At 38.3% G+C, this 16,394-nt stretch overlaps 1 long non-coding RNA gene across 1 annotated transcript in view; it reads right to left on the bottom strand.

Annotated features, from left to right (window-relative positions):
* LOC136005122 (uncharacterized) overlaps positions 1 to 16,394 on the bottom strand; it is a 41,751-nt gene that overhangs the window by 10,057 nt on the left and 15,300 nt on the right. The gene's annotated exons all lie outside the window — the stretch shown is intronic.

Raw genomic sequence — 16,394 nt, 5'->3', positions numbered from 1 at the left:
CCAAGAAAACTTTAGGTTTTTACTACAGATTTGAGTTATTAAATGTATTAAAACATAATGGAAAAGTATCTATTTGAAAAAAATATTTTTAATAACTATATATTTAAGATTTTAACATTATTTTAACATTTGCATCTAAAAATTTGGATGCTTTAAAATACGTTGATATATTTTTACAAAAATTAGAATGATTATTTCATTTTATAATCAAGACACATGCTTGTAAGTAGCCTATAACTTCATCTATTACATGGCAATTACAGATGATGTAAAAGATTAGAGCATTTACATAAGCTGGTCAGACATGGTAAACAATCAGCAAAAACTTTAATAACATCAGATTAAATCTTGAAGTTATTAATTAATTTTTAGTTAGTACTTATGTGTATAAACTTTTCGGGGAGTGGCTTCAAAGAGCAGGTGATGACTTCAAGATTTCACCCAGTGTTAATAGATTTAGTCTGAGGTTTCTTCTTTGCTGTTAGACACTAAACGATCCCATCATCAATTAATCCAAATATTTGTGTTAATACAGTTCTTTTATGACTGAAGTTTGAAGGTATTTCCTCAAACTAGAGATATTCTAGTGATTTAATCTCATAATACATATTAAACATAACTTGACAATATAGATTATGAGACTGAATTGTTTTAATAAACTCCATTTGCTGAAAATTTATAATTACTTCTTTTTTATTCAGAACTTGAGTTCATGAAGTGCAAAAATTATCTTTCTATATGGCCAAATTCTTATTTCTTCAGAGAAAATTCCTGTTCAATGCAGTCTTTCCTGAGTAATGGATGAATAGGGATTTGACTGTGGTAAATATAGCACCCAGAAAAATTAGGTGTCTTCCTGCTGTTACTATCAAGACAGTTACTATTCAACATTGTGCTTCATACTAAGTTGGCTTTGCAAAAGGATGATAATTTTTATAAGTTATTAGTAACCAATTTGTCCTGTTTGTAAAGAATGGTGCAAAAACAATTCCTGGTTACTAAAAGTCACCATTTTTATTTTTCTTTTCTTTTCCAAATATAATGATGTCATACTATTTTTATCTCTGCTGCCAGATGCATAAATAGTCAAATTAGGAGAAGTAGGATTTTTTTTACTCTGAAATTTATGAGATAAATTATTATTCAAGAAGTGCTCAAGAGCAGACATCTCCCATTGAAGAGTCTCTGAGACGAGAGCTATGGGTTGATAACAGATCAAAAGAGTTACTAAACAGAAGGTCCCGAGGATAAATGTCCTAACAGAAGTCTTTATTTGAGGACCAGCATCTGTCACCATCCATTACGGTTATCCCAGAGCTTTACATGGAGGAATTTTGCCACTGAAAGTCGTTAGTGATTTATATTATGAATAAGAGTTTGACTGTGATTAAAAAATTGTTCCCTCATCCTTTTGGATAAGGGATTTTTTGGCCTATAAAAGAGGAGGAGATAAAGTCCATACTCAGTTATTTAACTCCAGTTACTTTAACAAGTTAGTCTTCAGACTGTAGGTGGATTGCAAAGGGATTTTGACAGTGCATTCAGCATACTGAGAAAACCCATTTTTCTTGTTCATATTTTTCATCCTAAGTCAGTCTCATGCCATTGTGGCAACTGTCACAAAAATGCAGGGAATAAGCTGTGAGAGACCCTTTAGAAATCAAATGATATGAAGCATTTCATTAAAACACATTGTACACTAAGTCCAGTTCTCTATTGTTCCTCCCATTACATAGCCTCTGCAATGTGGATTTGAAATTACTAAAGCGGAACTTGGTAATTTCTATGTCAACATGGTTATAATGAGTAATAGTTATGTCAACATGGGCAACTTATTCCACACTCTAACCCTAAACTGCCTGTAAACCCACACAGGTGTCTTTTGCACACTTAAAAATGTGAAACTGATGTTTGAGCTCTGAGCCCACTGATAGAGTTTGGCCTGTCCTTAAGATCTGAGCCCTTGTACTCTGCGTGGTATCTCTTGGTTGTCTAAAATTTCCAGGACTTATGTCCAACAAAAGCAAGCAAATCGCTACAGCTGGGAGGTGGTGTACTGCCATTCCTTCTGGACAAAGAGGTGAATTGTTTGCAAACAGCCCTCCCCTAGTACCCAAGATCCTGGCACAGGCAAAGCATTAAACTGCTGACACAGCTCATCTCTCCTGCCCCTTCTTCCCCAGCAAACTAAACTGCTTTTGGATAGCAGAGTATTCACAAAAATCAAGTTAATGTTCTAAAGCAGTACTTTGGACTATTAATTATTATTTTTTTTCAGAAAGCTTGTAATTTTAACTTAAACAGGGGAAGTTTAAATTGGATATAAGGAGGAAATTCTTTCCTGTTAGGGTGGTGAGACACTGGAATCGGTTACCCAGGGAGGTTGTGAGTGATCCATGCCTGGCGGTGTTCAAGGCCAGGTTGGATGAAGCCTTGTGTGGGATGGTTTATCGTGAGGTGTCCCTGTCCATGGCAGGGGGGTTGGAACTAGATGATCTTGAGGTCCTTTCCAACCCTAACTATTCTATGATTCTATGATTCTATATGCATATGTAGAAGAGATCATATGCATGTATAATGTCTTTGACTTAAAAAGTAAGAAATTTTATATATACATACATGTGTGTGTGTCTGTGTATGACCTCCCCTATTTAAAAAGACTGTAAGAAAGGCTTATCTGCATTTTGCTGCAGAGATAGAAGTGGGAGAGAAAGTGACTTATTAACACCTAAGGTATCACATGCCACCTGGAGAGGCACAATACACACTAGAAATGTAAGGTTTGGACACAAATTCCTGGTGTGTGATCCCAGGCCTCAAGCTCTATCAGTCAGAGACATGTTATGTACTTTTAGACAGCATTTTACACCCATTTGGCATCAGTTTAAAGACCTACACAAGGTGCAGAACAGTAGGGAAATAGTTCCACCAAGCTTCATAAAAACCCAGGGAGGGGAAAAAGTCATAATTCATTTGTGGAGCCTTGATATAAGTAAATTTTTTAGAATTTAGAACAAAAGAGCTCCAGTACAGCCAAGGTGCAAGTATACAACATAAACAAAAGATATGGAGACATTTAGAAACAATCTAAAGTTTGTCTTACACAGACTTACACACGCACACTCCCTTGTTCTTCCTGCAGCTCGCAAGCAAAGGGTGGTTCTGGGTTTCCTCTCCAGATGGAGAGCTCAGCAGCTTATTCCCATTCCAGCACTTCTTCCAAAACTGCCATGTTATCCTGCTTTCTCTAACACCTGCTGCAAAATATTTCACACTTGTTCTGTCTCACTCGAGGTACAGGGGGGAAAGGACATTGGCACCATCAAAGGTTGTGCCCAACAGTGCGCCTGACGGTTCCAGAACAAGCCATCCCCACCCGCCTTGCGTTACTTGAAGAAGGGTATTTGTTCCATGGATGCCATCCAAGGAACAGCAGCAGCAGCGTAGGTGCTGACACTTCAAATTCAGTGTAAACAGGCAGACTTGAGATTCCTCTGGCCAGCCTTTCTTTTAGGATTTTCTTATTCATGGTACATGAAGATATTTTGAATATGGAGTGCTGATGCTGTTGCACGCGAGTAGCCTGCAGCAATGGGCAGCGGGAGGCTTTTCCAAGCCTCACACAAGGAAATGCATTAAAAATGTAAACTATGTCTAGCTGTCACATATTCATGTGTTCAGGTGGCTTATTGGGATGTAGCCTATTGTGACACTGCAAAATCTATTACATACATCTGTGCTTGTTTAATGTCATACAGCTTTCATTAAACACGCATTGGCCGAGGTTCTTCTCTCCTTCCAGATTCAGCTTGGTTCATGTAAACCACACATCTAGTTTAGATCTTTCCTTGTCCTCCTCCTTGTAGCTTGGAAGAACCTGGAAGCTGTTTTATTCCACCTCAACTCCAAAGCTCCTGGCAGCAGTTATTCACACATGTTAGTAATAAGGAGTGCATTCACCACAGCCAGAGATCAGCCCAAAGCTGGGGCCATGCTCACTATTCAGTGGTTAAAAGACAACGAGGTAGATATGGAATATATTTTAGGATGCATGAGACAGGTGCTTTCACAAAATATACTGATTTGAGGAAATTAGACTCTGGTATTATTCCAGTTTTCCTAGAAAATGGCTATTTCCATGTTAACCATTTCTAGATATTTAGCAAACATCTATCCCACTGTTCAGAAATGTGAGTACCATTACAATTTCTATCAGTTGTCACATGGAGCAATACAAAAACATAAGTTGCATGCCTTTTTTACATTGGATATTAATTTTTTTAGTACTTCTACCTCCATTCAGAAATTATATTCACACAGTACAAAAAAAATGAAACAATGGTAATAGTGAGGGGGTGGGGAAAGAAATCTGTTGGGTTGTTTTTTTTCTAACTTGCTGTTACTTAATGATATGTGACACTGCTATCAATGCAGAGCAATAAAAATGAAATGGTACCCAATGTGCACAGACACTATGGAAATTTCAAATGACAACAGCAACAACAAAAATTATACTTTCCCTTTCCTTTCCTGTGCCCTTTGCATTAATGTAAAGATATGTGACTTTGCTATCCATGCACTGTAATAAAACTGAAATTGGTGGCCAATGTGCCCAGACAGAGCCTTGAAATAGAACAAAAATAAAATTACACTCTTTTGTATCATGTAAAGGGTACATGACATGAGGCACAAATTTCAGTTTGTTGCCACATCACAAATAATATGCCAACTGAGAACCTATATTTCTTTCTCATCATAAGGAAGAAAAAGAAATTTACTTTGGAACATTTTTTTTAAATTTCTCTACATTTTATAAACACTAAAAAACATGTTTTAAATCAGTTTCTTATATTAGATTCATTGTGTTTATATATTTCCTAAATGAATGGTTTTTTGGTAACATGTTTGTGTCTAACATTACTCACATAAATAAAAATATACAGTCATTTTATGGGAAAATAGGCAAACAGACATCTGCATGCAACATTTCCCTCATTAGATGTTATCATGTTAGCTTATTTTTATGATTTTGCTGCAAAATACAATGTGCTGATTTGAAAACTTCTTAAATACAGCTTCCTGTGCATGTTGACAACCCAAATGCTTTAGTTATGCTTGGAGAATTGTTTAACAAAAGAGTAGTTAACACTGCTGTAGTGCGAGGAGATGTGACCTGGAGAAATATGCCCACAGCACTGTGGGAAGAGGAACAGCATCTCCTCATTTGTGATCAGTGAACTGCTGATGGTTCGCAGGTCCCTTCTTCAAGATGACAGGGCAGCTGGCTAGCTGTTGTTGTTTAGAGTTACTAAACCACATTACAAATAATTAGGCGTGTATTAGGTGCTTTAGCATCATCTTTCCACCAAGTAGTTTTCATCATTAACATGGATATGCACAGGTTTTATTGAAAATAGCCAGTGGAATGTGGAGCTCTCTAAAGGACCATGTTTTTTGAGAAAATCTGGGCTATGCTTCAAAACAACAACAGTAAATGAAAGGCATCAGTCTGGAGGACTAAAAGTAAGGAACTCCCCCAGTTCAATGCGTGGGGGCTCTGTCTTTGGGTTCTGCAAACTGCTGTAATTGTTTAGCATGAACACAATTACCACGTCTGAAAATCTCCTTGGAAAAGGAGGAAAGGTTGGAGAGCTCAGCCACCGGCCGCACTGGTCCAAGAAGAAGCCAGCAACACATGAGCAGATGAGGGGTTTCTGCTGGTTTTAATTACATTCAGTTGCATCCAGCCAACAAAATAAAAATGAAGGAATCAGATGGGTTGATACTCTTGCCACAAAAATACACAAATGCACTATCATTGTCACGTCACACTACAGAAATACCAGGCAAGCCAAGTTGCAGAGACCAGAAACTGTCAAGGAAGTGGTTTACACACCAGTCTGAACAAACTCTCCATCCTGTTCTGAATGTATTTAAAGGCTTTCTTCACCACGATTGTAAAAACTGAATGAATCCTCCAAACCATCAGTGCTTTCAGCTGGGTTTGATCAAATTGCTACAAGCTCCATGCCAAGGCTCTGAAAGATGAATACATAATTGAGAAATTCTCTTCTAAAATATTTCTTAAATCCAACAACAAAAGAGTTTAATCAGAAAGTTACTCCTTTTTCAGGGACAGTTCTGCTATAGCTGTTTGGATAAAATGACTGGAAATCAGAGTTACAGTCATTTAAATAATCTGTTAAAAAGCTATTACTTTTCCCTAATGCTAGTCATTTTTAAATGGCTTTAGGTTTGATTCATGAACAATACATGAACAGTACATGATTCACATGGACAATTTTTACTAAGCACTTATTCCAAAAAGAATGTCAGACCAGGTGAAATCCATTGTATATTGCAGCATTTTCATATTTTCATATATTTTTTAATTGCATGCATTAAGGGTCAATTTTTCATTGGCCAATGGTGACAGAGAAGTTGGGCCTGCCTCTGAAGATCAAGGAGCCAACAGAGGCTGAAAGATATTATATAGATAGTTGTAAAGATCTTGCTGCAGTTCAAGTGCTTTTGAAGTTCCATAACAACTTTTTGCTATCAGAATCTGTTAGGTTTAATTGAAGTCAAAGATTGCAACTTAATCATGAGATACTTAAGTATGTAAACACTAGTGCCGCTGCTAAGCAATAAATCTCCTTAGTATTAATTAGAAAAAAAAAATGCTTTGCGGGCAGGGTACACAGTGGGCTGTGCTGAGAGATCTATTTGCAGGAAGGATCATGGAATTTCAGGAATCGGAAGCTTCTGCTTTTAATTCCATTTCTAACTAACTCCATTTGGGGCTTGGGTAAGATACTTTCCCTCCAAAAAACTGTTTCTCTGTTGTCCTAAACATAAAGTATGGATTGGAAGAATTATTACCCACCTGACTGTTATAGAATGATAGAATAATTAGGGTTGGAAAGGACCTTAAGACCATCTAGTTCTAACCCGCCTGCCATGGGCAGGGACACCTCACACTAAACTGTGTCATCCAAGGCTACGTCCAACCTGGCCTTGAACACCGCCAGAGATGGAGCATTCACAGCTTCCCTGGGCAACCCACTCCAGTGCCTAACAGGAAAGAACTTCCTCCTTATATTCAATCTAAACTTCCTCTGTTTAAGTTTGAATGCAGTACCCCTTGTCCTATCACTACAGTACCTGACGAAGAATCCCTCCCCAGCATCCCTATAGGCCCCCTTCAGATACTGGAAGGCTGCTATGAGGTCTCCACGCAGCCTTCTCTTCTCCAGGCTGAACAGCCCCAACTTTCTCAGCCTGTCTTCATACGGGAGGTGCTCCAGTCCCCTGATCATCCTCGTGGTCCTCCTCTGGACTTGTTCCAGCAGTTCCATGTCCTTTTTATGTTGAGGACACCAGAAGTGCACACAATACTCCAGGTGAGGTCTCACAAGAGCAGAGTAGAGGGGCAGGATCACCTCCTTCGACCTGCTGGTCACGTTCCTTTTGATGCAGCCCAGGATACGGTTGGCTTTCTGGGCTGCGAGCGCACACTGAAGCCGGCTCATGTTCATTTTCTCATCGACCAGCACCCCCAAGTCCTTCTCCTTGGGCTGCTCTGAATCTCTTCTCTGCCCAACCTGTAGCTGTGCCTGGGATTGCTCCGACCCACGTGTAGGACCTTGCACTTTATGGTTGAACTTCATAAGGTCGGCATCAGCCCACCTCACAAGCGTGTCGAGGTCCCTCTGGATGGCACCCCTTCCCTGCAGCACTGTAACAACTTAAATTTCACCATAATCTGAAAATTTCCCATAGTTTAAATTGATCAAATATTCCTGCTGTTTAAAGTTCATCATAACGCATGATATGTGAGCATAAAGGCAGTCACCTGAGGTTTTATAATCCTGATGGGGAATGCAACCATGCTTCTTATGCACAGTCAATGTGGGGATGATTTTAAAAAAAGATTTTTTGCTAGCTTTTGCAACAATATATTGCCAGTTGAGCAATATGATCAAAATCCAAGACATTGTTTCTGCCGTGTTGTAAAAGAAGTTGCATTATGCAATTCAGTGCCAAAGTGATTTAGATCTGCTTAAAGTGGTCTAAATTATGGTAAGCATTTAAACTGATAAGCAGAGATTTAATATGGGCTACAATAGGATTAATGAATAAATATCAGGGTCTTATGTTACCTATCAAGAATCACATTTAAAAGTAGAACTATAGCTCTTAGTTACAGTTGGGGCACACTTCATACTGGACAGTAGGAATTGAAGTGGTGTTTCTACAGACCCTCTTGCTTGAGCTATAGAATTCCTGAGACACAATTTTTCAATTTTGTCGATCATTCAGTTAAAGCTCATCCAATTTTCAAGGTTTTGTGGAAACCTTACGCATGTTTTAGTACATGACACTCTTACAACTCTCCTACCCATCACATACCAAAGAGTCGCCCCAAGGGTGAAAAATGATGCGGTTAGCATCCTAGGCAAAGTGTTGTTCTAGGACACATTAAATTTTAATGCATTCCAGTTGCACTTCACTTTAGGAAATTGTGCTTCTTTTACTGTTGAGTTACTCAGGCCCATAATCAGGTTTCTAATATGTTCAACAAAGCATCAGGATACATGAAATATCTTACCAGGTAATCCTCTTTGGAATCCACAGTTTAGTTATTAAGTATCCTTTCACTAATCTCTGTAATAGTCCACTGCTATAGGTCTGTAAATCAGTGGGTAAACCACATATGATAGACCTAAGTCTAGATTTTGCAATCATTCCTTTTACATTTGTTATTACATTTTTCTCAGCTGGTCTTACATCCAAAAGGAATGTGACCAGCATTGCAGATGTTGCACATGGCAGCTCCAAGAAACCACAAGGAAGGTCTTTATACCAGTATGTGAATCAAGAGTTGAGATCCATCAGCAAACTCAAGACATATTCAGAAAATGCCTCTGAAAGTCAAGACCAAGACTATATGCTGTTTGATAACTGAGGTGACATTAGCTCGTTATTGTTTACAGCCACTGGATTGGCAATCAGTGTTAAATCTTCACATGCAATGAAAGTTAACAATGCTGGTTTTATATTGTCCCAAAAAAAATCAATGAGTCTGTTTTCTCCATTTGATTACAGTTCATTTAAGGGAAGAATGTTACTGCATGCTTTGAAAATGTTTTATGTGTCTTTGGCTGATAGAACACACAAAACGTCTGAATAGGCCCATTTATTTGAGCAGACGTATTAAATAATACTTTAAATGTGAACATGCGTGTCATAAATTTTGTAGTCTCTTTAAAGTAGGATAAATCTGTGTATTTAAAATAGTCTTTCTTCAAAGCCATCTTTCTAATTTTTTTTTTTCAAACAGTCATAAAGGAAAAAGTTATTTGTGCTGCATGAACAATGCCAGCATCATCATTTTAATGTTATCCATATGGGCTTCTAATAATAGATAAGAGACTACATTTGTATTGTATGTCTTAGAGACATTTAAAATCTTGATAAGGAAAGGCTGATTTCATTGGCCCCACAGTTAAAAGAAAGCAGACCCTAATTAAAAGAATTCTGTTCTGAATTAACTAGTTTGACATGTGCTAATTGACAGTTCCTGTGAAATGGTTCTAATTAAAGTCAATATGTCTTTTTCAATTAAAAGGAAATTAAGAATATACTAATATACATTAACAACTTAATCTGCCTTCAATATCCCATACATCAGCCGCTTTTTTTCTAATGTTATTGGATAACCATCTGACATGCATCTTTTACTGTTTGGTTATGGTATCTCATTATTACTCAACAAGAACTCAAGCACTGGTGGATATCCCCCCAGAGCAAGACGAGAACTTCTTATACTCCATTCATGCAATTCCTTATCTCTTGCTGGATAAAAGGTGAACTCACCTTTCCACACAGAAAAAAAAAGACTTGAGACTTTTCTCAGGTCAAGAGATCTTACTGATTGCATGATGGGGCAAGTATTGACAATTAGTCAATTCCAACCTTTAGCAAAAGTCTTAGAGGTAACGGTACACTGCTGGGCGGTACTTTCATTATTTAGCCCGAGGAAAGGCAGGATTTTTTCACTTTTGAGAGACATCATTCATGATCTGCCTCAGAAGTGAATGCAGGGCAGAGTTCTCTGGTGGGAATGCTTTTAATTGTATATACAAGAAGAAAATAGAAAACATGCCTTCTTGGTAGAGCGGTGCTGAAAACCACCCCATTGTTGTTGCTGGAAATGTGACGTGGTTGTTTATAGCCACAAAATTAAGTATTCAAATGTGCAGTTGACTTTTTGCTACCAATTCCAAGGCTCTACTGCTACTGACTTTACTAACTTAAAGAGCTCTATTAAAATATCAGGCCTCATGTCAATAAGATCACTATCTTAAATGTATAGCAAAGTGCAGAAGATTACCATCTGGTCATGTGAATTTTGTTACTGACTTTTCAAAGTATTTATTTTCTTGTTTGGGAAATAATAATGAAAACTCCAGCTGGCACATTCTGGGGACAGTAGAGTCACTGAAGGAATAAGTAGTTAACTTAAAAGATAATTAGATAGCTGCTTTAAAAAAAAATGCCTCATATAGGCTCTTAAGAACACAATCTCATTTCTATTACAAATTTTGTATTTTAGGCAATTCAGCTTCAGCTATGAATATTCACTCTGCTGAATTCATCATCAAAAGAATACATTATCTACCCAGATTTTACCAAAGTTTGGCTTTGCTCCTGTGGACTGTAACTTATTTTCTTTACAAGTGACTCTTTTAAATCATGACAAACGCATCTATATTTTTTAAGAAGATGAAAATTCAGCAAATAATCATTTACTTTTACATGTGACATTATGAGACAAATTAAGTGACAGAGAATAAACTTTCATAGCTCCAGAAACTGAACCAGAGGGTTGCTGAGAGCGCAACTAAGCATCGGAAACCATAATAAAATACTATGGGAAGATTTGGAATTTGTGGTAATTTATTGATTTTTACTTTTGTTTGAAGTTGTTGGATTTCCTGGTATATGTTGAAATTCATATTCATTTTAGAAGCAGCTAATATCCAAAATATTTCATACTATGAAACAAAAATGACCACATTGCATATTATTGTCTGGTTCTGTTTAACAGAAAGAATACAGCCAGATTTTCAAGACTGTATCACCAGTTTTCATATAGGCAGCTGCTTAATTGTTGCAAAAGTAAATGTTAATGAAAGTTCTGAAACTTTGTCCCAAAGCATCTACATCACATCTCACAATGCCTCATCTCAAAGACAGAAATAACTTTCTTGATCAGCCCCCTTAAAACCACATAGACCACTTACACAGACTTTTGGACCTAACAAGATACTTAGGCTGAGCATATTGATTCCCAGGCTAGAAAAAGATTGTTGGCTACTCTTTATGAGACTATAGGCTCTATGAGACCAGGTGAGACAGTCTCTCACACAGCTCCCTCACTTGTTCCGTGGGGGAGTCCCTGCAACTCTGAAGGAAGATTTTTAAGGGAAAAAAGAATTCAAAAAGCCTTAAATAAATAAAAGGAGCAGCTGAGATACAGGACTTGGAAAATGGCTGTTTGGTTCTCCAAATGGATTTAAACACCCAGCTCCCCTTACGATCCTGGCTTAAAGGGATTAACATGTTATCTCAATATAAAAACTGTATTTGACCGTACTGGGTCTTAAGCGAATCAGGTCCTAGAGACAACTATATCTTAAGGAAAAATACTCATGCATTTCCAACAGAAACTCAAATTGTATCTTTTTTTTTTTTTTAATTTTTTATTAACACAGAAATCTCCCACAGCAAACTGGACTGGACTTTTTCATGCCATATTTTTGTGTCCATTTTAATCTTTGTGTCCATTTTAATCTTTTAATACATCATTATCTAAGTGGTGGACAGTATTTTCAGAGATCATTTATATGTGCGTCTAGGACTATATATGACTCACAGATGCCACTCTTTTCTCAGCATCAGACTTCTAGTCATTGCCACAGTATGGTGCTGGTTGGTACACATGCACCACTGAAGTAAGATGTTAAATACATCCCTAAATTAGTAAATAAACAAACCTCTTGGAGACAGGAGAAATTCTGACTACTTGTATTCATTAAAATACCATGGTACTTTGCACAAGAGGAATGCTAATCCCAGAGCCTAAAATGAGACCCAATACCACAGGCCCTTAATATGTGTTTAAAATAGATTGAGACTACTTGCAAAGTTAAGTTTACGGACCTAGGGTGACTGCAGCTCAGCAGTATTCTGCCTGTCATAAATGCTGCTTGCTTTTCCACTGGCTGCATTGTTCTTTCTTCTCTCACCTCATTTCCACGTGGTTTTGCTATAAAATGCTAGAAACTTATTTCATATTCCATATTTCAGCTGCATTTCATACACAAGTGAGAGGATGAGGATAATGGTATGTGAAACACTTGGGAAATTATTTCTCTTTTACTTCTCTTGCTAAGCCTACTTCAGTATTTCAACTCCTGTATCTGAAAGTGGGGAAGAAGGGGGAAAGAAGGTGGAATATAAGTCTAAAAACAGTTGGCTTGAATGTGAAAGCACTATGAATGAGTTTCACTTGACTCATAAAAGTAGTCCTATTGATTTGAAAAAAACACTTTTTGATGGAAAGGGTAATCATAGCCCATTTCCAGGACATGTAAGAATCTTTTCACAATGAAAACACTAATAGTGAGGCAGGTGCTTGTAGCTCTGGAGTACTCCTTGCTCACACAAGTAATCACAAAAGCCATAGGGGCAGGTAGGAAGAGAATTTGTCCAGGTAAAGATCCTTCTTTATATAAGTACTTCACTATTAAATAAACAGTACTAATACTCTTGGGATGGGACAAGGTGCAGGGTGTGAGTATCTCTGCATGAATCAGAGTAGTAAACTTGTGAATTATCTTCCTGCGAATGAAGGTCTAGACAGTTCTTAGTGGAGTCACACAGCCCTGGAAGTCAAAAACATTGTAAGACATACACTCCTCCAAAGAAATAAAAAAATCCAGTTCCTACAACCTTCCAGAATGCAGCTGTTTTTCTCTTTGTATGGTTAGTGAAGTAGTCTTTTTGTTTGTATGCCTCCTAGCTAGATAGAGCTGTTTGTGTGGGGAAAGAACTGCTGTGTTCTTGATGCAAACCAAGCACATCCTATAAATTCTAGAGTCCAAGAAAAAAATTTATCTTGGCATCCAGTCTGCTCAAGAAATCAGCATGTGGGATATAGGATGCTGTGGTCCATGTAAAAACTTCTGGTTAGCAAGTTTTTTCTTCCTAAGCATCTGTCTTTCTTACCACTTTTCCTTCTTGCCCCCTCCCCTTCTGCAGCACTTATTACATGTAGTCACATATTCCTAGCCGTGAATGCTGTGCTAGTTATGCATCCTCTTAATACATACATTATGGAATGTGTTTGGGTCTGCTGTTAGAACAGATAAACATATTTTCAACATGGATTTGCTCATGAGCTGAAAAATAAAGTCATGTGGGGTGTTCTTAATATACTGTTGGCTTCACTACTGAGAACATTTGGCCCCAGGCAGCCTTCATTTACATACCATGCCCCACATCTTTTCTATTATTGCTAATTGAATATTCACATTTCAATGTTCCTGATCCTGACCCCTATTTGTTTCACACATTCTTTTGTACTCAGTGGCATTATTTTTTCTGCTGTTATTATTAGCATTATCATGCAAATAATTATTGTTAAAGTCATCCCCTTCACTGACTGTGAAAATGAGTTAAAATTGGTAATGTGTCTCTTTCGTACAGATAGGTAGCTTAATACAGAACATAACCATGGTTAAGGGGGTGCGCCAGTTTCCACTTTAAGCTCCTGTATATATTTAAGTACTCAAATTTTTCTAACCTTTACTTTCAAGCCTTAAGATTTTGGGCTAAGCTCTTCACCTTTGCTCTAAAATGTTTTTTTAAGCAAAAGCAAGTATTTAACAAGAAAGATATATTCTTTTTTTTTTTTTTTTTAATTAGAACAAAATTTTCACCCGAAACAACAAACTATAGGTAACTGAAATATGGCATGAAGCAACTTTCCAAGAATCTTTATTTCCACAGAGAAATCTAATTCCAGCTGTGCCTTGATCCAGCTTTTGACAGCTGTATTCAGGTCATATTGAGTGCACAGCCAGGGAAGATGTGCTGAACACGTGCATGGATGAGACTTGCCAAATGGAAACAAACAGATGTGGTAGCAGGTAAGGAAACCTGTATCTGTCTTGGGTATCCTCTTCAGTATGTTGAGGGATCAGAGCAGTTTCTTGTAACTCCAGAAAGGAGCAACCCCACTGAAATGCCCTTCAAAGTGTTCTGTAGCTTCTGGTTTGTCTTAAATTGGTCATCCAAAATCAGGAAAAGGATTAGATTCATACCACCTGAAACTATGGTTTATTCAAGCTTTTGAGGGCAGCTTTTCATGAGCCAAGGAAATGCAGGAACCATTGAAATCTGTATGGATTCATTCTGAGACCCTCCACTCTTACTCAGATCCAGGCAACCAGTCATAGACACGTAGCACACCGGTGTTACTTTACGAGCAAAAAGACTGTAGTCCCAAAGCAAAGTTTTTCTTCTAAGTCCTCCACCATTTTTCCTTATACTCAGAGAAGTTATATTTAAGAACTGAAACTGTAAGTGCTTATGGACTTCATAATAATGTGTTTAACAGTTGGCAACCAGCAAAGCGTGCTCTGGTGTTTATATTTTAGAAAATAATGGGCAGATGAAGTCACTAAAGATCATCCCATGCACAATATGACAGGACACTTTTATTCACGCTAAGACCCAACATTCCTACTTGTAATGCATACCTGACTCCCATACCAATGCACACTCATGCCACAGGGTTCATGTAGGTGCCTTCGACTGCCTGTATGCCATATATTAAAGGAGTGAGATATCTCATACGTCTACAAAAAGAGAATATGCTGAAGTGCTGCAGAGATCAGTGAATGCGCAGGCAGAGTCCAGTGAAAGTGTAAGAAAAGTACCCTGTAGAGACGACTCATACTTCTGATCACAGGTAATGTTAAAATAGATGGCAGTGAAAGCAGACCGGCACTGTAAAGTTCTCTAAAATATATAGGTACCCTTGTTAAACTGTCATAGTAATTGCACCCCTGTCTAATGGTCTGTTAAATTTTTGGATGGCTAATTTAGCTTCTACACCCATGATACCCAGAAGGGAGACCATGCTGGTGGCTGAGAAGTCAAAAAGAGGCTGTAGATTTGAGGCATGACTGAGTCTGTTTTGGAAGTCGGTGAGAGAGTTTCCATGGACTTCAAAGGGCATTGGCTCATCACCACACTGTGAGACCAGATCCCTGTGCAATACAAGAGCAACCACAGCCAGCCTCTAAGTACCAGTATCTCTAAATCTAAAGCTAGGAATCTCAGCTCCAGTACCAAAGGCTGTTTTTTTGAGGTCACATCTTTGAGTGAACTGAGCAGCATTCGTAAAAACTCATTATTTCTGAAAATAGGCACCTAACTCCTATGATAGCACATACACAAACAAGTTTGGAAATTTTAGTGTAAGGCAACAAAGACAAATGAGCCTGAAAGAATTCAGGGGGAGCAACAGGTGTCCTAAAATTATCCCCTTTTCTGTAGGCATTGCCATTCTGCTGCTGTAGTCCACCACAGATATACTAAACATTCCTCATTCTCTAACATTTGTGTGATGTGTCTGTCTCCTTAAAGCCATGGGAATACTGTAAGAACAGTATCAGAAGAACTGGCTACCCTGGATTTGGAGAACACTGAGGTTCTTGATGACTTTTTTGCCCCAGTCTTCACTGCAAAAGGCTCTGACCACACCACCCAAGTCTTGGAAGGCAGATGCAGGGACTGTGAAAATGAAGACCTCGGGCCCACTGTAGGAGAGGATCTGGTTCAATACCATCTTAAGAACCTGAACATGCACAAGTCCATGGGACCTGATGAAATCCATCAGCAGGTCCTGAAGGAGCTGGCAAATGAAGTTGCTAAGCCACTGTCCACCATATTTGAAAAATCATGGCAGTCAGCTGAAGTTCCCAAGGACTGGAAAAAGGGAAATATAACCCCCATTTTCAAGAAGGGGAAAATGGATGACACAGGGAATTACAGACCAGTCAGTCTCATCTCTGTGCCTGGCCAAATCTTGAAGCAGATTCTGCTGGAAGGCACGCTAAAGCACACAAAAAAACAGCAAGGTAGCTAGTGACAGTCAGCATGGCTTCACTAAGGGGAAATCCTGCCTGACCAATCTGGTGGCCTTCTATGATGGGGCTACAGAACTGATGGACAGAGGTAGAGCGGTTGATGTCATCTACCTGGACTTGTGCAAAGCGTTAGACACTCTCCCGCATGACATCCTTGTCTGTGAATTG

This window comes from Lathamus discolor, chromosome Z (genome assembly GCF_037157495.1).
Source record: "Lathamus discolor isolate bLatDis1 chromosome Z, bLatDis1.hap1, whole genome shotgun sequence".
Taxonomy (NCBI): Eukaryota; Metazoa; Chordata; class Aves; order Psittaciformes; family Psittacidae; genus Lathamus; species Lathamus discolor.
This window is presented reverse-complemented; position numbering and strand designations above follow the sequence as displayed.